Here is a 21331-nt window from a genome sequence, read left to right as displayed (position 1 = left end):
GGGGGCGCGAATTACGGCAGAGGATTAGGGCCAGTTTGGGTCGCTAGTGTAGGGAATTTCTTGGTGGGGGTTTTATTCCTGTTATGATTCCGTGTTCCGTGTTTCATGTTTTATTACGAATCTGTGTGCTTTCCTCTGCTTTCCTCTGTTTTATATTACTTATGGGTGCCGTATCTATGTTATGTAATCTGCTTCTGTGCTTTACTATGTGTTTGTGTGGTATCTCGTGCCTTGAGTCGGGGGTCTATCGGAAACAGCCTTTCTACTTCATCAGAGGTAGAGGTATGGACTGCGTACATCTTACCCCCCAAGACCCCACTAGGTGGGAATACACTGGGTTTGTTGTTGTTGTTGTTGTTGTTGTATAACCTTTGAATTCTAATGCTAATATATTCAATATCATTTTTGTTATGAAAGATTTAGATTTCTTCTACTCATTTCATGCTAATTGATAACATTAACATTAACTTCAATGAGGTGCAAGTATTTTTTTCCTTGAACTAGTAGGAGATTTCCAATGCCTCCAAATACACTTGCTATAGAAATATTTGAATCTGAGTCTTAATGTTCACACTCTTACTTGGGAGGGTGAAATTGAAATTGATAAATGATAATATCATTTAATTAACGGGTACACTTATTAGTAAAGAAAAATATAGAACTTGACATTTAATTGATGCTTGACATTTTTACGAGAAAAATAATGAACTTGACCAAAACACCTTTAATAGCATTGTTATGTCTCACAGTAGAAAATCATTGCATAATATGGTAACCCAGGAGAATTCTCCTCCCACCTTTAATAACACTGGAAGATCCCCTAAACACAGGAGAATTCTCCTCCCACCTAGAAAATCACTACATAATATGGTAACCAAAATAATTGAACATGAAACTTCAAACTATCATTCAGACGGGGGAGCAGCAAAAGCAGGGCATTTGGTAATGTTTTTGTTTACTCATATGCTGATTTAACCCTCCAATTCCTCCTTTATCCTTAACTAACACTACAGTCTCCATAGGAGACTCCTCTATAGTTGAATTCATTCAGATACGACCAGATATGACAAACTTAAAGCACCTTGAATAGCATAGTGTGCCTCTCTATGTACATTAATTTAACAATGGGAAGGAGGGAGAGGGATGAAATGGTCTTGCATGACCATTTACAATTGAATAGAAGAAAATTAGCTTTATAAATCACTTCTACGTAACAATGAAGATCTAGAAAGGACATAAACTAAAAGCACATTCATAAAGGACCTTAACACCAATTGACCAGACGTAGGATCCCCCAGACACTGGAAAATGCTCATACCTCTAAAAAAAATTTTGAAAATGGTATAAGCTCTAGACAACTGACATGAAACTTCCAGGCTCCAACTATTATTTATACTTAGGGACCAACAAACAGCTGGGCACTTGGTCTAGTAGTATGATTCTTGCTTTGGATGCAAGAGGTCCCCAGTTTGATTCTCGAAATGCCGCTTGATTTTGTTTAAGTTTTAATTTATTCTAAGTTGATTTAACTTACCAAGGGCTCCTTAATATATAGATGACTCTACAGTTGAGTATGTTCACTTATTACAACCAAATATTGAAAGCTTCCCCACTATCTACAACTAAAAAAACCTTTAAAAGCATTATTACGTCCCTTGGAGGAGCCCCTGCACATAGGAGGATTCTCATCCCACCTAGAAAATCATTTCATAGGATGATATAATCTCCAACATCCCAAATATGAAACTTTCTACTATCATTTAGATTGGGGGACCAATAAAATTAGGGCATTTGGTCTAGTTGTATGATTCTCGCTTTGGGTGCGAGAGGTCCCGAGTTCGATTCTCGGAATGCCCCATACAGATTTTGATATTTTTTATGTACTACAAGTTCATTAAATCTTCAATGCTCCTTCATTTACAATGGATAATATTGGAATAAAACACTTTTAACAGCATACTCATGTCTTTCCACATAAATTATTATAACAATGTAAGAGCTCCAAGGCATTGAAATGCTCATCACTCCTAGAAAATCATTTTATAGAACAGTATAATCTCCAGATAGCTGAGCAAAAACATTCAGTTTTCATGACTCTGGGACCAACAAAAGCTGGGCATTTACTCTAGTGGTATGATTCCCTCTTTGGGCACGAGAGATCCCAAGTTTGATTCTTAGATATCAGAATGTCCCCCAATCTTTTGACAACCTTTTTCGAAGCCTGTACTCCTGCTAGTTTCAAGTGATTAGAAAGCAAGTGTAGGGTTTTTATTCAACACTTTGCTGAACAAAAAATGGTGAGATTTCTATTCTAAAAAATCAGCACGTTCATAAAGTACCAATGATGTTGGGATTCCAATAATCAATTGAATTCACCTTGGCATCATGCACAGACAATAAATTTTATTATTGCATTAAATATTAACAAAAGGAAACTATTACCAGAAAGCACGAACTACATGTCAGTGATCCAAATAGTCGAAGCAGAATTCTAGATCTGATTCTCCTTTCTACTGTAATTTAGCAAACCATTCTTAGTGTGTGACTTTCGACACTCTATTTATGCATTTTTTTACTTTCTTGAATTCTCACGAACAAAAGGGTCACAGATTTAGCTATAAAAATAGAATAAAAACAATATGTGAACTAACCCCATGAGACCAAAAACATCTAAAGCTTCAAGAAAAATATACTAAAATACCAAAAATACTACACAAATAACAGCTTATGTCGAAATAAAATTCCAAAATAGGAATTGAAAAGATTAGGCCAAAATAGTCAATTAGAAGGATGCACTAACCTTAAAATCCCCAAATTGAAGAACACTCCAAAATAGCAAGTGGGTTAGCTCCGAAACAGCAAACAACACTAAGAGATACCTGTTTGAAATTTCATTATGAGATTAATAGCTCTAAATGGACTGAAATTTCACTAAGAGCTCGAAAATTCACCTTGATTGAAATTTCTCTAAGAGATTACTGTTCAGGTAAGATTGTTGTTTGCCATAAGCTTCATTTCACCTCAATTTCATGAAGATCTTCAAGTTTCACCTTAATCAAAATTTTATTGTAAGATTTGAAAGATTGTTCTTTGAGGAAATTTCACAATCACATTCGGAAAGCTTGTTTGTCTGGAACAACAAAAGAAATGGAGCTTTTGTTTGGGAAATTTTTGGCTTGATTAGAAAGAGAAATAGAGTTTTTAGCTCAACCTTCTGTTCTATTGAGAAAGATAAAACATGTTTTGATAAAGTGAAAAAAATTTGGCAGACGTGTGAAATATTATGAAGGGAATTAATAATTATCTATTACAATGGTTAATTTTTTCATTAAATGCCACCATAGATGTTTTTATGGCAACGATTTCAATAGCGTTGCGATACATATAATTATTGCAATAGCTCATTTTTAGTAGCAATAGGCATAGCACTAAATCATAGTAGTAGATCTATTATTTATGGCAACAATTAGAAGCGTTTCTATAGATAGTCTATAGCAACGAATTTGCAAGCGTCGCCAAAAAATTTGTTGTCATAGGCCCAATTTCTAGTAGTGATTCCTTTTGAGGAAATTCACTTTTCCATCGTGTGGTGTGCATTCATAACCCAATATTTCTTAAAAATCTCTTATTCACTCTCTCACAAATGGTGAGAACATGTTTCTTTGGTTAGAGACTCAAAGCATGTGCCCTTAGAATATGGCAGGAGATTGGAGCATCCATACCAGCTAGGGGTCTGTTTAGGATTGCCTCTTCAGGTTTTAAGGTTGCTCTTGATGATTAGTCTATCAAGATAGAAGGTTAAGCCTCATACAAATATCACCTATAATCATGTCAATACTTATATTTAGGGTTGCTTAGTACGAGTTTTAGGTTTTCTCGAGGGATGTCCCTTACTTTCATTCAGAGCACTGCTTTGGGGCTTTAAACTCCAGATACAAAATTGGCTACAACTAAAGATCATCATAGTATTTATGAGATACTACTAGGTCTCACTCCATATCCAATGACTTTAGCCATAATGACCATAGAGGCACCGAGTAGGTTTGTAGAGTTTATAAGAGCAGATCCTCCTCAATTCAATGGAGATCCTAGGTTTGATGCTCATGAGTTCTTAGTTGTTTGCAATGAGAGATTGCATTAATTGGGCTTGTTAGACTCTATTGGAGTGGATTTCATAGTTCTTTTAGTTACTTGGACCAGCCAGATAGTAGTAGAGGACTTTTATTAAGAGTATACTGAATGGATCACCTCTTCTCTCTTACACAATTAATTTACTCAAGCATTTTTAGAAAAGTTTTTGTAGAGAAATTAAGGCATGCGAGAAAAATTCTATGTGTACTTGACAATAATATCGACATGTATGGTAGAGTCTAGGTTCCTCATAATAATTCTTAGAGAGTGGTAGATTATGGTAGTTTTTCAGGCTCTTTAGGTCTAGTTCATCAGACAGTTAATCCTTTGGTTTCTTTATATATGGATATCTCAGGCACTATAGGATGGATTACCCATAGCATAGATAGAGAAATGATAGGGCTCATATTGTATTCCTCAAGATAGACTCAGGTAAAGAAATTTTGGTATAGTGATCACAAATATGGTTTTATTAGACTATTTATCTATCTTAATAGTGTTTGACTACAGTTCTATATTCTCCTACGTTTTACTTATTCAGTATCAGGTTTTAATGTGGTTCCTTGAAACTTTTTGTCCATATTCTTATTTCTACCTCGATAGATGATTCCTTAGTGGTGGATCAGGTGTATCAATCCTATATTGTGACTCATTTAGAGTATATCACTATGTTAGATTTAATTTCTCTTCGTATTATATATTTTGGCGTAATTTGGGTATGATCCTCTCAATTGTTATATTGTAGAAAAATGGCGGATCTGTAATAAGTATTGGTATATTCAGATTATAGAGAGTAATTTAGAGGTTCACTTGAGGGTTATGATATCATTTGGGATGGAGAAAGTCATTTAATTATTGGGATAAAGAGTTGTAAATAAAGGAAGCTTACAACTGGTAGATTTGTGTGTGATTATCTACAAGTATTAGCAGTAGGATTCTTGAATAAGTTAGGTTAATTTTTGGGATCACATCGGTATATCTATGGTTTTGTTAGCGCTTTAACGATGAGATCGACTTTGTGGGATGACTAGTAGTACTTATAAGTTTGGGCAAAAAGACCTTGTGATGATTAGACTTATGGTGTTAAAACACTTCTCTAATAGACTTGAAAGAATTCAACTTATAAGGGTGCTTGACAATTGAATCCGATTTTGACCATTATTTTCATATCTGTAATAGTGCGAAAAGAAGGCCCAGCTCCAAGTTGTTCAAGCTCTTTTATTGAGACCAAATCCTTTCTTCTTTCAAAAGAGTTCCCCCCTCCCGCTATTACTACTATAAAGAGACTAGCCACGGCAAGAGATTCAATAGGACCAGAGTCGTTCAAAGCGTTCTTTTTCTTTATAAGGATTTGTGAATGGAAAGGCACTTGGTTGGTAGCTTTTAATATTTTGGAAGTTAAATGGCATAATGAAGTATTTTGCTCGGTGAGTTTTCTTAGAATATGCAGTATTATCCCATGGTTTTTATGTTAGACAATACTAAATGGGGAAATGAGTTAAGGAAAAGATAAGAAACTTGTACATAAGGAATTTTTTGATATTTATAATTGTGATCTAGGTACGAGTTGGAAATTTAAGTTCAAATAGTATGGTTCTTCTTTGACTTATGATGATATTAGTGGTGGCTTTTCTAAGATTTAATTTGTGATTCGGGAGTTAATTAGTTATACATAGTAATCTTGCATTTATTCTATAGTTTGATTATCTTTGATATGAAAAGTTATATGCATGTGTATCATTACAGGAAATTTTTTTCTACCAAATTAATGAGGATTTTATATTGATTGAAATGGCATGGGTTTTGAGAAATACATGGATTATTGTGATGGGTTGCATAAAATTTGATGACATCTAGAGTGTGTGATGACTGTGGAATGTATGGTTTTATAATGATTCATGATTTTCTATAAGATATTAGCGTAATGATATGACTATTTAAATAGTGATAGAAGTGTACTAAGTGTCACCTTTAAGGTTTTGTGTGCAATGGATATCAATTTCTAACTTAGTTGCTTCAACTTGAGGAGATAATACTATCTGATTTGATAGTTATAATTTTAGCCTTGAGTAAGTTTGTTGCAATTGGGGAAATGCTTATTATGGTCTTGTAATAGAAGGTTCTTTTTCGATATATGAAGGAATGATTTAATATTGTGGAGTGTTATAATGTGGCTCCATGGGTTCCTTTATATTTTGTTGGTATAGGGATTGCATTGATTTATAATACAATGAGTGAACTGTAGCGTCTTCAAAATATTCAAGTAAATCATTTACATTTAGAAATTTTATTGCGATTTACTCAGTTCTTTGGTATTGAGGAATATCATATTTAAGGGAACTCGGCATTAGTGAGAAATTTGGTTTTAGATACTTGAGTTGTGACCTTTATAGTGTGAAGAATTTTTTGTTACTATGGTGAGATTGGTAGTTCTATGGATGTGACTATGCTTAAGAGTGCTTGCATGAGATTTATGAGGGTATTTTTTGTTCTTTGTCTATTTTGGTACTTTTCTTATCTTTTCGTTTGAGGTAGAACATGAGTCTTAGTGAAAGAACCCTTATTATGATTTTTAGATTTACTATGTTTCAACCATTTTACACATCCAGATGTTGTTATACTTCAGTTATCAGTTGTGAGGATGGTTTGAACGGTCCTCAAAGTGTTCGAGAGTGACTTATATGAGTTTGTGGTTTTGAGTAGCCTATAAAGTGATATAGTTGACTTTAGTCAATATTTTGTAATCCGAGCATCGAATGGTGATTCTATCAATTTCATTATATAAGAAATATAAAATTTATCCTAGTAGCATAGTTGGATTGTATTCAAGAGATCTCGGATGAGTTTTAGGGTGTAGAGTTTCATGTTGTAAAGTCTTAATAGTATAACCTGAATTTAATTGACTTGCTATATCTTGTTTTGATGATGATCAGTTGACAACAAGGGACCTGGTCTCTGATCTTCATGGAAATATACAGCTGTCACGTGACCTTCATAATTTTGTCGTCTAGTGTCACAAACTATGCAATTGAGATATGTACCATCAGGACACAAGGACCAATCAGATTTCTACCCTAATCATTACTCTACTATAAAAGGAAAAAAATGCTTCTAAATTAGTGAGTTTTTGCAAATTAGAATATAGAAGTGAGAAAGAGGAGAAAACTCAACTTTGCAATATTTCTCAAGTTCTTAATTTTCTTATGTACTGAAAAAGTGAGTGTTCTTAAGTCAAGCCATTATCTGTAACTGAATTACTCATGTTATAGGAGTAGTTCCTTCTTTGTATTCTTGAGAGTTCTTAGGTTGAGTTACCTGAGTTTGATATTGGTTAGAGTTAATCAATATCAAGGTGAGTTCTTAGCAGAGTTGTCAAGGTAGGTTTGTAATAGAGTTGTTACAAACTAACTGATCCTAGAGTTAGGTTCAAATCAAGTCTGTAATCAAGAGTTTAATTATAGTGGATTGTTCAGTACTTGTGAGTTCAAGTCATGGTTTTTCATTCCTAGATCAAGGAGGTTTCCACGTTAAATCACTGTGTTCTTTACTTTCCTGTAAGGTTTTAGTTTTTCAGTGCTTTACTAGTTTATTGCCTGTGTCTGACTCTAAGGGAACTGGTCTCTCATAGTGTGGTTCAACCCCCTTATGTTTTATCAATTAGTATAAGAACCAAAATACTCTAAAAGGTTCACACCTAGAGTGATTTGGTCATCATGGCTGCTCCATCTAATCTAGAAGAAGGGCAATCTACTACTACACTATCGAGATTTAATGGGCAGTTCTATGGGTGGTGGAAAACAAGGATTATGATTGATTATAGCTGAGGACAGTGAGCTGATAGATGTAATACTTGATGGTCCTAATGTTCCATTTAGAGAGGTTAAAGAAAGAGACATAACTAGAATGTATGTTATAAGTTGGAGAGAGTATGATGATGAAGATAGAAAGAAAGTTTAGAAGAATTACAAGGCCAAGAAACTACTAGTTTGTGGCATAGGTCCAGATAAATACAACAGGATTTCTGCCTGTGAAAATGCTAAGGAAATCTAGGATTGTTTGAAGATTGCTCATGAAGAAACCATTGATATGAAGGATTCAATAGCTGATATGATAACTTCTCAGTATGAAACCTTCACCATAAAAAAGGACAAACTATCCAAGAGAAGCACACCAGATTCGCTTCAATCACCAATGAGTTGCACTACTTAGAAGAATCATTTCTTTGTACAAATAGGTGAGAAATATTCTAGAGGTTCTACCTAAATACTGGGAAAGCTAAGTGGATGCTATCACTATGGTAGGGTGATAACACTCACCTATACCATTCATGTTGGTAGAGGACGGACGTTGTCAATAGCTTAACTTATATTGAGATCGAATCCACGAGGAGTGACATAAGATTTCTAATCATATGGGTGTCAATAGTTAATAAAAAAATACCCGTAATGTAAAAAAAGTAAAATTCATTATTTAAAATGGGGAGTTAATTTGGAACAAGGATTTATCACTATCAACACAAATCAACAAATTAAAGCAACACTTGTGATTTAAAATTCAATATGAGAACGATCTTGGGATTATGCCTACCTAAGGGAAAGTTATGCATGGGTGCATGAAGATTTGGTGAAAGCTCTAGTTATTAACAATATGGTTGGATAGCTTTAAGGCCCTTGAGGCTAGTTTGTCAGCAAAGCCTCATGGATATCACCCATTGACTCTTTCGAGTACCTAACGAGTGTGTAAATTAAAACCACCTAATGCCTCACTTGGGAATCCCTATTTCTAGAAAGATGCCTAAGGCATAGTTAACTCTCTATTCACCTTTATTTCTAAGATGGCTAAAGAAATCAACTACATCCATTAATTGTCCACTATTGCTTTGTCACCCATATCCCTCTTTCAAGGATGATATGGGTTCCGAAATTTCACCCACACCCCTCTTTCATGGATAGTATAAGCTTTCAAGAATTAGGGGTTTTCACCCACAAATACATTTTGAATATTTGGGGTTTTCACCCACAAACCCCAACTATTTCAAACAAGAAATAATGAAACCCATCATCAACAAACTAGAATCTACACAAATACATCACATCCCACACATAATTGCACCTTAGTTCAACTTAATCCTAAGACAATAAATTTAGCTACTAATTAAGTAAAAGGGAAGAAATATACCAAAAGGTTCATTCAAAACATCCATGAAAATGGAAAGTAAGAAGATTCTCCCAATTACACTTCAATTCCACCAAATTCAACTTGAAAAGTCAAATATACAAATTTCCCCAATTAGTAAGGTTCTAAGATTGCCAAAATTCAATTCTTCAAAGTGTAAAATGTCAAATGGGAAAGGGTTTTTGCAATTTAAGGTATTTGGGGTCGGCTGGGTAAAACGACAAAATTTTCTCTAGGAAAAATCCCACTAAGCCGCGATCGAAGTAGCCTATCCGCGATCGTGGCTACCATGACCGCGATACGATCACCGCAATCGCGGTCCTTTGACATAACTTGACCGGCCGCGATCGTGGCAAATGAGACTGATTTTCGCTTTAGGTCTTCCAATTGTACTTCTTTTCTCCTTTTTTTTTTTATCCTTTTTAGCTAAAATCCACATCTTTCCTTCTCATCACTTGTATGCCTGCAAAATATGGAAAATAGTGCATTTAATCATAAATTTGTCTCATTTATACATTCAAATCATAGTAGTGTGCCTGAATGTCGAATGCAAATGAGTGGTAAATACACCACTCATCAACACCCCCAACTTAAATCTTTGCTTGTCCTCAAGCAACACTACCTCTTACCATGAGACAATGCATATTTAAGCCCCTTTTATACAACCCAATGATCACAATGACTTCAGGCTTGGTTATTACCATAGGTATCTCTTTAAACGTAGGCAAAGCTATCCTCACGACACCCCTAAACATGAAATGCAATTTGTAAGGATGCAAAAGACTTTAAAAAACAACAATGCAACAATCACTGACACTTTAGAAGTGACTCACTTTTGACCTCGACTTCACTATACTCCTTTTTGCCTCGTTTTTTGGAAGATGACAATATCGCCTACCTCAAATTTGTTTACATGCCTCCTCATAAGAAGAAAAAACCTACACACACCAAATTATCACATATACAACAAGGGATTTAAGTGCAAAACACTCTCTCTCACAAGGATTCTCGATTGCAACAAGTACCATACCATAGGCTTGCTCATATTTTCAATTGCCACTATAATGAATACACTTGGTTGGAGACCTCGAAGGGCTTTTTAAGCTTGTAACATAGGTTCGGGGAAGGTTAGGATATCATTTAGAAACAAAGTGGCTATACCCTTCTTGAATATCTACATCATACTATTCCATCCAACTTTTGACCATGGACCACTTCTTTTGTTTTCACTCTTTAAACATGTGCCTACTTTTATTACGTGGATTCACCTAACTTGAGAAAGAATTTTATTTTATCACTTTTCCTTGTAAAATTCATGCATTTCTTTCCTTTGTTGGGTTATTTCTTTTTACTATTCATTTGTTCTCGTTGTTTAGCTCTTAGGCACTTACTTACAATTTCGTGGCCCAAAGTTGTCTTTCCAATCTTCACCACCCCCAACTTAGGCTTTTAGCCTTAAGTTACATTTTCAAGTTCAAGTAGGGTAGGGTTCAAAAGACGGATAAAAGTCAAATGGCTAACGGCTTGTAATGTGGTTGCCAAAGAAAGGTTCAAAGGCTCAAAGTGGGTGACTAGGGAAAACATCTACGCAATGGTAGGCTTTTAGGCTAGAGTTGATTTCCAAGTTCACAAAAATGGCCTAGGATTATTTCACCAACCAAGTATAATTAAAATTAGCCTTGAGAGACTAATGAGGCAAGTTCTAGATAGTACAAGTATACATGAGATTTAAATAAATAAGCTCACCACACATAGCATGCAAACTCGCAAATAAGGCTCAATTGCCCATCCCGCTAGAAAAAAATGGAGTATCTACCAAATATTTTTGTAAGCCAAAATTTTGGAGTCATAAAAAGAGGAAAATTATTGTTACAAGGTCGCTCACGTCCGTGCCCTTGATTTTCAAAAAAAAATTAGACAGAGGAGGATGTTTGCTTTGCATTTGCTCCATGAATAATTTGTTATTTATGGCCCCAAACCAAGCCGACGTATAACATTTTGGCTTTTATACAGGTAGACCATATGGCTACTCAGACTTTTCCATAGGTATAAGTGAGATCCCAAATCCAAAATGCTATGGGTACTCAAACTTCCCCTGCATTTATAGCTTCGATGTTATGGGTACTAAGGTTTTCCCTGCATCCATGGCTCAAAATGCAATCATGATGATTTTCCTTTAAGAATATCATCACTAAATCCATCATAGGGAAAGGATAGTCCAATATCACCATAATCAAAATAAAGATAAAGTAAGAATCTAAAAACAAAGCAAAACAACTAATGCATGAAATATAGGCACTGTCAGAGTGCCCCAGTATTATAACCCAAAAGAAAAAAGTAAAAATCATCCAAAAGAACATAAAAACATCTAGAAATATCTCAATAATACAGGTCTAAATAAAATGAATGTGGAGACAGGTACCCCCAACTATGAAACTTACAGTGTCCTCACTGTATAAATAATAAAGCACAAAGAGAGATAAGGGTGCTCCTTGAAACCACATCAAGAGTTTCTCTCGCTCTCGCTCTCTGCATCACCACCTGCATCCTCAGGATTGGACCACTTGATTGGGGCCTCATCATCATTCTCCACTCGGAGGAAAGGAAGTCTATCTTAGGTTTTTTGGACCTTTCAAAGGCCCTCCACCCCCTTCTATATCTTTCTAAAGAATTTGTCCTTCTTCTTCTCCATTTTGATCATCTTTCCATATAAAACTCGAAGTTCCTTGTGAGACTTTTCCAAGGATGAATAGGCTCTGTAAAGCCTAGCAATGGTAGCTTTCTTCTTCCACTGGTCCTCCCAATACTTCTCATAATTAAAGCGAGACACATATGAGTGGTGTCCTAGGGTATTCCTCAACCCCGGCTCTCCTACAAAGCTCAGCAATCAAAGAGGGGAAGTTGAGATGCGTTCCACCATGTTTCTTAAAGAACCTTATCTCTGAGAGAACAAGCCAACCAATATTCAAAGGAATGCCATCTAAAATGCAAGCAACCATTCTGTCCCACAAATTTTGAACCGATGTTATATGGGTGTAAGAGGACACCCGGCTAGAAATAATAGTCAACCAAATTTGGATCTTGGTAGTGAAGTCATTCATAGATATGTTCCTATTGGTCTTCGCCTAAGAGACCTCCTTTCCTGGACTTAGCCTTTCTGCTAACCAGATTCTTGAATCATATCCTTTTGCTTCAAACTTATCCATGTTTGCATTCGGGAGCCCATAGATGTCATTAATTTGCTCCACCCTAAAGTCCACCTCCTTCCCCTAGATCCTGATAATCTTGAAGGATGGGTTTGAGAAAGATACTATGCTAAGGTTAGCGTAGAACTCTCGAACCCACTGCTTATTTACCTTACAAAGATTCGGGGAAAAACACCACCACCCAGTGGCCACGAACCTATCGTGAAATGCCAAAAGCTTTTATGACATTTTCTCCAAGAATATTCCACTCTCCAAAAGTAGCTTTGATCTCAGATGATCACCATAACACAAAGTGTGACACGAATCTAACTTGATCATAATCTTCGATGATATAATCCTGAAAAATATGACAACGCCATAAAAACATTAATCATCGACATTTTCATGCACAAACTATGCTATGTTGTCAACTAAAGCTTATGGGATGGTTATTTGGTGGTGTTTGGACAAGAATTTGAATTGCAGAATTTTTGGCCCATGCTGGATTTCAGCCTCAGATATAGCGATCGCAGGACATCAGCGCGATCACAGTATCTGAGACTAGTTCAAGTCAGAATTTTCAATAGTCCAAAAATCCAAATTGTAAGCCAAAACATATTCCAAAACAAGAATCAACACTAAAATTATTGAACAATATTACTAGGTACTCGATTATTCCTTAGAATGTGAAAACACCTAGTTATGAACTTATTTGGAAATTTTATCATGCACTTGGTGTGCACCCTACATTTTACTCAATTTCAAACACAATTTGGGTACTAAAGACTTCCCCGTATGTGTGTACGCCATTTCTAGCAGCTAATCACCACACAAGTATAATTGAACAAGTATTTAACCATGAAAATCATAATTGTAGGCCTTCCTTATATCATGTATTCTATGGCCTATTTTCAATACTCAAATCATGAGGTCATGACACTTATTGGAGGAAATGATGTAAGAGGTATGCTCAAATGCTTTTGAATGCCCAAAATATGCCTAGGAGTGGGTACAAATTGAGAGAAAAGTTGAGAAGAGAGTGTAAGAGAAATGAGAATCTGATGGTTTTTTAAACTAATTTAACTTTAATCTATTCACTTTTACCAAAATATCTAACAAAACACCAATCGATTTATTAAAAGACAGGTCCTCCATTAAATGCCTCATCGACTTAATACAAGCCTCTGATAAATGGCAAAAGTCATGAGATTAATACTCGCACCAAGGTCACAAAATGTTTTTTCAAACTTATGTGTCCTGATGGTGCATGGAATTGTAAAGGCCCTAGAGTCTTCCTTCTTTTATGCTATTGCGCTACTCATGATAGCACTATACCCGTAGGTGACTTCAATTGTGTCACCTTCAACAAGTTTCATATTTGACATCAACTTCTTATAAGCTTAGCATACCCCAAAATCTCTTGGCTAGCCTCGAGTAATGGGATATTGATAAAGCAGGTTCTAAGCTTAGCCATGAATTTCTTGAGCTTAAGCCTTTGGGGAAACAGAGCTGGGATTTGAATGGTAGGAATACATAATTTTGTGGCTTATCATTCTCTACCACCTCCACATCAATTTCCACCGATTCCTTTTCACTCCTTTTTTCTTGAAATTTCAGGGCTTCTTATTTTGGGTCAATCACAACCTTTTTCTTCATATTCAAGTGCTCAATATTGGGATCTTTTGACCCCACACTTTCTCTATCAACTTCTTTCAAATGATCCCCAAGGGTCTTTCCACTCCTAGTGACTATGGCTAAACCTTGAGCATTATTTTTTGGACTCACAATGGTGTTACTAGGAAGACCTCATTTTTTTCAAGCATTAAGTTGAGTGGAGATTCGCCCGATTTGAGTCTCTAATTGCTTAATAGAATCAGAGTGGGATAAAACCATTTGGATGATTTATGAAAATTCATCATTCAATTCACGGACCATATTGTCCATTCCCTCTACTTTTATAAAAATTCTTGCCAAGACGTCTCGATTTTGTATTTGTCGGGGTCAACAGTATTTGCATCTTTGTTCTTTTCCTGGTCATGAGGGGGTATATAATGATCATACTCTCAGTCTTTGTCCCTTCAATCATGGTCACGATCATGATTCATCCAACCTTGATTTTCACCATGCCTTTGATAAGCTGGGAGGGAACCCCCTCCCCTACCCCTGTGAACAGTTAGCCAGATGTTGAATCTCTTCATCAAGCTTCCTGGCCTCTTCATCGTCATAGGTCTTGGATTCTATGGCATTCACCCTTTTATGGGTGCACCCATCACATGCTTAGTTAAAAGCTCCAATTGTGTTATCATTTTTGCCATGTTTTCCTCTCTCTCTTCATCTCTCTTCTTTTGCTCTCTATCAACAAAGGAGGTAGTAAGGGATCCTTTTGGTACCTCGACCTTATAGGTGTGCCGCCCTCAATTTTTTTGGTAACTTCCTCAAGCAAGTTTGTAGCTTCATGATAAGTCAACTTCACAAGATAGCCCCCCACCGCATTATCTACCACAATTTTATTTTGCAGATTAAGAGCCCGGTAGAGGATTTGGAGAAATATCTTCTCTAGGACCTCATGATTGGGACATTGCATGAGTTTATTGTTGAATCTTTCCATACCTCGTACAAGGGTTCTCTATTCAATTGCCAAAAGTTAGTGATTTCATCAAGTAATTGTAGCATCTTGGATGGTGGAAAGTACCGGTCGAGGAAGGCAACAGTGAGTTCATTCCATGAAGTAATTGATCTGGTTGGAAGAGATCAAAGCCACAATACTACCTCTCCCATTAGAGAAAATAGGAAGAGGCATAACCAAATGGACTCTTGGGTTATGTGTGCAATATCAATGGGTGTGCACACTTCTACGAAGTTATTCAAATGCAAATTGGGGTCCTCATGGTCTTGTCCCCCTAAAAGTCCTTTCATTTATAGCACATGCAACAGGACACTCATTACGTGAAAGACTCTATTCCCATAAGTAGGCGGGATACGGATGCACTTATTCTACCAATGTTATGAAACTGCTCCTCGTCATCAAGAGGATCATTGAAGGACCCAAAAATTCTTGAATTGTCATTTATAGTTTCGTGAACACTAGGGGAATCACCTAAAAGGAAATAAAAACAACAACCAAAAGAAACACACACCACTACGGGTATAACCTAAGTAAAAATCAACACCTCACAAGTGAAATATAAATTTCACTACCCACCAATGGCACCATTTTGATAACTCTCACCTATACCATTCAAGTTAATAAGGGAAGGTCACAACTTATGTTGAGGTCGAATCCACGAGGAGCAAAATTAGATTTCTAATTATATGTGTGTTAATAGTTACTAAAAAGATACTCATAATATAAACAAAGTAAAATTCATAATTTAAAATTGGGGGGTTGATTTGGAACAAGGATTTATCACTATCAACTCAAGTCAACAAATTAAAGCAACACTTGTGAGTTAAAATTCAATATGAGAACGATCTTGGGATTATGTCTACCTAAGGGCAAGTCATGCATGGGTGCATGAAGATTTGGTGCAAATTCTTGTTATTCATGATATGGTAGGCTAGGTTAAAGGTCCATGAGGCTAGTGTGTCAATAAATCCTCATGAATATAACCTATTGACCCTTTTCTAGTACCAAACGAGTGTGTCAATTAAAACCACCTAATACCTCAATTGGGAATCCCTATTTCTAGAAAGATGCCCAATACATACATAACTCTCTATTTACTCTTATTTTCTAAAATGGCAAAAGAAAGCAAGTACATCCATTAATTATCCTATTTCTTTGTCACACATAACCCTCTTTCAAAAATGATATGGGTTCCAAAAGTTCACCCACACCTCTCTTTTATGGATGGTGTGAGCTTTCAGGAATTTGGGATTTTCACCCACAAATCCATTTTAGGTATTTAGGGTTTTCACTGACAAACCCCAACCATTTAAAACAAGCAATGGTGAAACTCATCATCAACAAACTAGAATCAACATAAATACCTCACATCCCATACATAATTGTACCTTAGTTCAACATAATCCTAAGACAAGTAAATTTTGCTACTCATAAAGTAAAGAGGAAGAAATATACCAAAAGGTTCATTTAAAACATCCATGAAAATAGAAAGTAAGAAGATTCTCCCAATTATACTTCAATTCCACCAAATTCAACTTGAAAATTCAAATACACAAATTACCCCAATTAGTAGGGTTCCAAGATTTCTAAAATTCAATTGTTCAAAGTGTAAGATGTCAAATGTGAAAGGGTTTTTGCAATTTAAATGATTTGGGGTCGGCTAGGTAAAATGACAAAAATGCCCCTAGGCAAAATCCCGCTAATCCACGATCACAACAATATGTCCATGATCGCGACTACCACATCCGCAATAGGATCACCGTGATTGCCTTCTTTTGACCTGACTTGACCGGCTATAAACGCAGCCATTAGACTACAATTGTAGTAACTAAGACTAATGTTTGCTTCAGGTCTTCCAGTTGTACTTATTTTGTCTTTTTTGATCCTTTTCAACTCAAAGCTACATATTTCCTTCTCACCACCTGTATGCCTATAAAATATGGAAATTAGTACATTTAATAACAAATTTGGCTTATTCATACGTTCAAATCATGGTAGTGTTCATGAATATTGAGTGTAAATGAGTGTTAAATTCACCACTCATCACAAGGAATCTAAAAACTCCCACTATGGATGAACTTTATGGTAATTTAAAGACAGATGAAGTTAAGAAGCAGCAAGGTAAAGAGAAAAAAAAAGTAAAAAGGGAAAGAACTCTGGCATTGAAGGCTTTTAAGACATATTCAAGTGAAGAAGATATTGATATTGCCTATTTGGAAAAAAAATTGTTAGAGAAATAAAGAAAAGTGGTCAACTTCAAAGAAGAGGAAGCAGCAGCAAGAAGGGAGGCACAATTAAAGTTTGTCGCAAATGTGGAAGTCCTAAGCATTTCATTAAGGACTGTCCAATGCTAAAAATGGATTACCAAGAATATCTCAAGACTGAAGGTGACAAAGGAAAGAATAGGGACCTAGTTTCTTTAAAATCAAGAAGAAAGGCTACAGCTAATTATGCAGTAAAATAGGTGATATGCCCAAATTACACCTCTCTTATGAGAGAGTAAGCGGTTATTGTCAAATATATAACCTAACTAGGCTGGGGTCGAATCCTATAGGAAATATGGTGTTAATTAAGTTCTATGCAGATTAGTTGACTTTTAATCATTCGTTTTCTGAAAATAACTAGAGGGATTTGATTCAGTTCACAAATTAATGGTTTCAGTTTAACAAGATGAAATACGTGTAGTAGTACTCAAATTTGGAGAAATAGCAAGCTAGGGTTATGTCCACCTTGTAGTTTCCAATACTTTCTAACTATGGGCTTTACGAATTCATACATGCATCGTGCTTACAGAAAAATGTATTATATTTAATAACATAATCCTAGTGTTTCTCAACCATCAAGGACTAATTCACTTTAGTTCTGTCGAATCAAAAACGTTTACAAAAAACAATATGAAATCTCCAAGTATTTAATCTTGTTAAGGCATTAACGTATGAAATAGGGGTTGGAAATCCTATTTTCTTGTCACTACTCTCTTTTTCGAACATCAACCTTTCTTTTAAACAAGTTGTGTTTTAAGGCATATCCTCTATGTTTGCAACCACAAGAATTCAAGATAAGCGGAGAGAGTATGATGTAAACAAATCAATGTATAATGAATTCAAAACCCAAAGTGATATATTCTATGCTACACATTTGACCACTCCAACTTACCTGCAATGTTCCCATCACTCCTAAACTTACCACTGTTGACATGGATCTATTCTAAACCAAATTTGGTACTAATCTCCTCCTTAGTACTTCATGTATCTACACTTAATCAAAAACAATAAAAATGATTAGAAGGATAGGTTTCCTCCCACCAAGCGTCGTAGTTTCGGTCGTGGCTCGACTCTTATTTTTGTATTTTTGTTTAACATGATAAAATAAAAAATAAAATCATAGGTTGATTCCGATGAAGTGCCTAATTTAACATTGCGGCATGACTCGATAATCTTGACTACTAAGACTTCGTCAAGATACATCGATGATACCATTTGTACCTCATTTGCTGGATCAAGAAAATGCTTCATTACTAGTTCAACCACTTTGAAGTCACTCACATCCTTACTTGCAAGTTCAACCAAACCATTTATGGTCTCCACAACATACCTATCCTTAACTGGTACATCTCGCTCATCTTCATAGAATACATTAAAAATCGAGAAGACACTCATCTCCTTTTGTTGTTTTATAGACCGACATACTTCAAAACTAACTTTTTTCTCATTGAGCCTAAATTTTAGCTCATTCAGCTCCATGTCAACTAACACTCTCCTAGTTGCTAAGAATGGCCTACCCAAAATTATGGGTACTTTAAAGTTCACTTCACAATCAAGAATTACAAAGTCGACAGAAAATATAAAATTTGCAACTTTTACAAGTACATCATGTAGAATCCTAATCGGCTTTTTTACCGATTGGTCCTCCATTAAAGCCGCATATTGGTGGGCGTAGGCTCTCCCAAACCTAGTTTCTTGAAAATTGTCAATGGCATAAGATTTATACTTGACCCAAGATCACAAAGGGTCTTTTCAAACTTTAGTAGTCCAATCGTACATGAAACAGTAAATGCTCCCGGATTAGCTTTCTTCTGGACAATAGATCTTGTAGAAATAGCACTACAATGATGAAGATTGTCTACCGTTTTATAGCTCACAGTCCTTTTCTTCGTCAACAAGTCTTTCATAAACTTAGCATATCTGAGCTTCTGTTCCAGTGCTTCAACTAAGGGCATATTCACTGTCAACTGCTTCAACATAGCTATGAATTTGATAAACATGCCATCATTTTCATTCTTCTTTAATCATTGTGGAAATGGGGGTGGTGGCCTTGGGATTTCAGTTGGAACAACTTTTTCCTCCTTTCTTATGTCATGCTCCGCATCACTCACATTCTTCAGCTTAGGTCCTTGTTCCACTTCCGCACTCTTTTTTTTATGTTCCCAACTCCATAGTCACCACTAAAGATTCATCAACTATCTCCCAATCTATTTTGACTGCATCAGTATGAGAGAATGCTCCCAATCCTAGACTAGATAATATCTTACCACTCCTAGTGGTAATGGCCATACACGATCCATCAGTCCTCGAATTCTGAACTGTATCACTTGGTAGAGTCCTATTCTGTCTTTGGTTGAATACTATGGATAATTGGCTCATCTGCTGCTCTAATTGTTTAATAGCGATTGAGTATGAATTTACCAGTTGACTCATGGAAGCTATGTCACTCTTCATAGTAGTCACCCCAGAATTGGTTGCCTCAACTCCCTTTAATAGTTTCTCTATCATGTCCTCCATGGACATTTTTCCTGAACTGGTGGCAGCATTATCACGACTTTCAGGAGGTACATACAGTCTACTCCTATCACTTTTATTCTTCCAATCTCCTAGATGATTCCAATCTTGGTTTCTTTGACTGCCGGTCCGAAAACCCCCTGGTTATGCAAATAGTTAGACTCTTTCTCAGTGTTTGATTCAGCTCTCTTACCGTAGGACCCCATAGCTTTTACCTTTTCTACATTCCCTGATAGCAAATGTTTCATGAGTAGATCCATCTGGGTTTTCATGTGAGCCATACCTGATCATACTTATCTTCTCTCCTACGCTGCTTTGCTGATATTACACTAGACCCAGTATTGCTTGTTACCACAGAATCTCTAGTATGCCAAGATCTTCTTGTCTTAGTCATCCTTTCTATCATGTCTGCAGCCTCAATAAAGGTGAGCTTCATAAAAGCTCCTCCTGCAGCATTATCCATTATTGGCTTTGTAAGTGAGTTCAAGCTCTGTAGAATATTTCCATCAAGTTTTCATCGGTCATTTTATGGTTTGGGCATTGAGTCAACATTTTTTTAAACCTCGCCCAAGTCTCATGCAAAGCTTCATTAGCCAATTGCCTAAAGTTGCTGATCTCATCCCTTAACTGTAATATTCTGGAGGGCGGAAAGAACCTTTTTAGGAAAGCTCCTTTCAATTGCCTCCAGTTTGTTATAGAATCAGGAGTCAGCTCATTCAACCACATAGTTACCTCTCCAAACAGAGACAGTGGGAATAATCTAAAATGTATAGCATTTTGTCCCACTCCAGGATTATCAAATGACTTACAAATACTGAAAAAATTCACCAAATATAGATTTGGATCATCACCAGGTAATCCACTAAAGAGTCCTTTCAGATTCAGTAGTTGGATCATAGTACTGGTGATATTGAATTTCACCCCAGGAGCTAGTGGCGGTAGAATAATTGCTCCTGTAGATCCATTTCCATCTAAATCGTCCTTATTATTGTCAACATCAAACTGTGCAGCTTGGCGGTCTAGCCTTTCTCTGAATGGACAATTTTGATTTACAGGTGCAACTACCCCTGCTGTACACCTCCTATTAGCCGGGTCAGTTAAATTATCATCTCCGAGGCCCTCTTCATCTAGATTAGGTACTCGACCTGGGTTATTTGTATTCTATTAATTTAATTGAGCATTATCTAAAGCGGCTAATCTTTCAGCTTCTTATTGGTTAGCTATTCTTTCAATGAGATGAGGTTCAGGATAGAAGGGTAATAATGGTTCTCCTGAACTTATGGTTCATGGCATAAACAAACAAAAATGATCTTGTAATGAACAAAAACAATAAATAACGTAAAATAAGGAAACTGGACTAACAGTCAATTAACACACATAAACTCAATCGACAACCGTACTCCCCGGCAATGGCGCCAAAATTTGATACACCGGAA

General features: G+C 36.1%; 1 long non-coding RNA gene and 1 other non-coding gene across 17 annotated transcripts in view; one reads left to right on the top strand and one right to left on the bottom strand.

Annotated features, from left to right (window-relative positions):
• Window positions 1–3291, bottom strand: part of LOC107863726 — an 11305-nt gene extending 8014 nt beyond the window's left edge. For 3 of the 16 annotated variants that reach the window (XR_007052924.1, XR_007052925.1, XR_007052927.1), the window contains exons 1-2: window positions 2952–3288; window positions 2801–2879 (exon numbers count right to left, since the gene is read on the bottom strand). This is a non-coding gene — a long non-coding RNA (uncharacterized LOC107863726). Of the gene's footprint in view, window positions 1–2800; window positions 2880–2951 lie in introns of all 16 variants that reach the window. The other 13 variants (XR_007052928.1, XR_007052926.1, XR_007052929.1 and 10 more) reach the window with 9 other exon arrangements.
• Window positions 1786–1857, top strand: TRNAP-UGG. Its single transcript has one exon. It is a non-coding gene; the product is annotated as a tRNA-Pro (tRNA).
• Window positions 3292–21331: the final 18040 nt, after the last annotated feature.

The sequence above is a fragment of the Capsicum annuum genome, chromosome 3, assembly GCF_002878395.1.
Source record: "Capsicum annuum cultivar UCD-10X-F1 chromosome 3, UCD10Xv1.1, whole genome shotgun sequence".
NCBI lineage: Eukaryota > Viridiplantae > Streptophyta > Magnoliopsida > Solanales > Solanaceae > Capsicum > Capsicum annuum.
The sequence above is the reverse complement of the archived record's forward strand: the minus strand, read 5'-3'. Positions and strand labels throughout refer to the sequence as shown.